The following is a 3,567-nucleotide window of genomic DNA, read 5'->3' as shown; positions in this document are numbered from 1 at the left end:
CGGGGGCGGGGGGGGTTGGGGGGGAGGGGGGATGGGCAGGGAGGAGGGCACTTGTGGGGATGAGCACCGGGTGTTATATGGAAACCAACTTGACAAATAACCTATGAAGGTAAAAAAATAGAGGTAAACTGTATGCACAAAATGTGCACAGCTCCGATCCTTAATCCTTAGAGTTACACTGGAAGGCGTGGCCTGGGGTCACCAACACCTCCTGATTTGCTTGGGACAGCTTCCCTGGGGGGTGTTTGGGGTTTTTTAAAGATTTTATGTTTAAGTAGTCTCTACACCTGACATGGGGCTTGAACTCCCAATCTTTGTTTCAGCTTTTTATTTTTTAATTCTAATTATTTTTTATTTTTTAAAATTTTCTTTCTTTTTTCTTTCTTTATTTTTTTAAATGTTTTATTTATTTCTGAGAGAGAGAGAGAGAGTGAGCAGGGGAGGGGCAGAGAGAGAGAGGGAGACCCAGAATGTGAAGCAGGCTCCAGGATCCGAGCTGTCAGCACAGAGCCCGATGAGGGGCTCGAACCCACAGACTGTGAGATCATGACCTGAGCCGAAGTCGGAGGCTTAACCAACGGAGCCCCCCAGGAGCCCCTATTTTTTATTTTTTAAAAGTGTATTTATTTTTGAGAGAGAGAGAAAGCAGTGAGCACGGGGGGAGGGGCAGAGAGAGAGGAAGAGAGATAGAACCCCAGGCAGGCTCCACCCTGTCCGCGTGAGAACCCGACACAGGGCTTGAACCCACAAATCGTGAAATCATGACTTCAGCCGAAACCAAGAGTCAGACGCCTGCACGACTGAGTCCCCCGGACGCCCCTGTTTCTGTTTTTTCAAACTGAAAATCCCACATCCTAAGGACTCCTCGGTCCAGGACAGTTGGTCACCCTATTACAGAGCATCTCTGGGAGGGGCACACTGCGACCATGACTGACCCAGAGACCAATGGGCACAAGTGTCCTTGACTCCCTTCCTCAGAGCCACCTGCTCCAGTGGGTTGGTGGACAGACTCCATTACAAAATTTCCGTCATTACAAAAAATAGTCCTGGAAGCCTGCACAGGGAGGTGGCTTCCAGGGGTGAGAGCCCGGGTGGTGGGTTTCAGGTGGGGAAGGGAGACTTCACTCTTTGCTCTTTTGGTGCCTTCGTTTTTGTCCAATGCAGATGAACGCCTGCTTTATTTACAAATAAAATGTCATTTAAAAAAATGGGGTGCCTGGGTGGCTTAGTCGGTTGAGCGTCCGACTTTCGCTTAGGTCATGATCTCGCGGTTCATGGGTTCGAGCCCCGCGTCGGGCTCTGTGCTGATTGCCAGCTCAGAGCCTGGAGCCTGTTTCAGAGTCTGTGTCTCCCTCTCTCTCTGACCCTCCCCTGCTCACTCACTCTCTCTCTCTCTCTCCCCTAGAAATAAAAAATAAAATAAAATAAAATAAAATGTTATTTAACACCCTTTTCTTTGCAAAAGGTGCAGATCTATGAGTTTGGGTAAATCAAAGAGACTTAGCATGAGGGTCCCCTGCTTTGTCTCTATAACTGGGCTCAACCTGCCTGTGAGTTCTCCAAGTTCATTATTGTGCTTTTCTCTACATTTCTGGAGCACACACATGGGCTATGGGATTCCTTTGTTTTCTCAATAGTCCCTCTGAACTCACACCTAGGACCTTAGTGCTAACTGCTCCTTTATTTATTTCTTTGAAAAGTTTGCCTTGGGGGCACTTGGGTGGCTTAGTCAGTTGAGCACCTGACTGCCCTCCTCTCTCTCTGCCTCTCTCTTACCTGTGCCCCCAGGGCTCTCTCTCAAAAATAAACAAATAAACAAAAGAGAGAGAGAGAGAAAGAGAGAGAGAAAAGTTTGTCTTAAAGGCCCAGGATCTAAACATCTTCCAGTGGCTATACGCCAGGCCCCCTGCAAATTGCTTATTAATCATTAACTCACCTCCCTGGCATGCATTTCTATGTTTAGAAATTAATTTGTTCTCTGCTTAAGGGGAAGACAATTCTGTTGCTGTAAGAAGTTGTAGGTTTTTCGGTAAGTCTGCCTGGGCCGGCCCCTCGCTCTTTCTGAGACCTGCGAGGGACTCAGAAGGCAGCCTCTGGAGCGAGGCTGGGGGCTGCGACGGGGGAGGCCAGCCGGGCCCAGGGCCCCACATTTAAGGAGGTGAGGTGCTGGTGCTCAGGCCCCTGAGCACAAGTGCCTCCTTAAATGCTAGTTCTGGAAGCCTTGGGGAGGGTGGGGGGGAAGCACTCAGGTACTAGCCCTACTTTTCAGTAGAAGGCTGACGGGTCCTGGCCCTGTGACTGACCAGCAGGTGGCCAGGTCCAGTGGCATTTCATGTCCCAGAGCCTGTGGGTCCTCAGTTGTGAAGTGGGCTTCTTGGGGAGGATTAGGCTCGCACAGGGATTGCCCACCACATACTGCACATGCCCCCCTCTTTGCTGTCGCTTTTACCATTTCTGCCCAGGGTCACGCCCCCAGGCCAGGCGCTTTCTGCAGTTTATCCACTTTCTTCCTTAGGGACACAGGAGAAAATGAAGGACGAGGCTGGGAGGCAGGCTCTGAACCCGGGCCTCCCTGCCTCTCGTTACCCAAACACCGAGGCTTTATTGTAAAGGGCAAGATGACGCTTCCAGCGTGGGGGTGTCCGATCCTCACTGGGCATCCATATCGCCTGCGGAGGCTTTAAAGGCACAGGTGCTTCCCAAAATTCTGGATTAAGTGGTCTGGGGACCGGATGAGGCATCGATCCACTTTGGAAGGAGCTCAGCTATTTCTAATGTGCAGTCAGACTGAGAACCAGCATTCTTGAGAAATAAAAGCTTTAGGTTAGCTCTAAAGAGAACTCGGAGGGGGCATTTAAAACGATTTTTTAAAATGTTTTATTTATTTTTTTGGCAGAGTGAGAGACAGAGCATGAGCAGGGAAGGAAGGGGCAGAGAGAGAGGGAGGCACAGAATCCGAAGCAGGGTCCAGGTTCCGAGCTGTCAGCACAGAGCCCGACGCGGGGCCTGAACTCAGGTACCATGAGATCGTGACCTGAGCCGAAGTCAGATGCTCGACCGACTGAACCACCCAGGCGCCCCTAAGATTTTATTTTTACATAATCTCTATGCCCAACGTGGGGCTCAAACTCAGAATCCTGAGATCACGAACGGTACCCTCCACGGACTGGGCCAGCCAGGTGCCCCTCAAAGGGGGCGTTTGTGAATGTCAGCTACTGAAGAGGTGTGCACGTGTAAAACGCATGACAAACCAACTCAGGATTGTAAGCTTTGCAGCTGGTAAGAAAGGTGGGTTCCCGCTCCATCCCAGCTCTACTTCTCAACAGCTATGAATTCGGGGAAATCTGGTTACCTCTCTAAACCCACCTGAGCGCTATCAGAAACACCTTAAGCACTGATGGAGGGGCACACCGGTGGAACTTAATCAAACTGTCTGAGTCAGGGGTGGGGATTAGGTCTGGGTAGGGCCGAGTATTTGCATCCTGGGGAGTTCCCGGGGGCTGCGGCCGGTGGTCCGCCGGCGGTCCGGGGAACACGCTTTGAGAACCACTGCTGTGGGCGGATCAT

The sequence above is a fragment of the Crocuta crocuta genome, unplaced genomic scaffold (genome assembly GCF_008692635.1).
Source record: "Crocuta crocuta isolate KB4526 unplaced genomic scaffold, BGI_CrCroc_1.0 scaffold71, whole genome shotgun sequence".
Lineage (NCBI taxonomy): Eukaryota > Metazoa > Chordata > Mammalia > Carnivora > Hyaenidae > Crocuta > Crocuta crocuta.
This window is presented reverse-complemented; position numbering follows the sequence as displayed.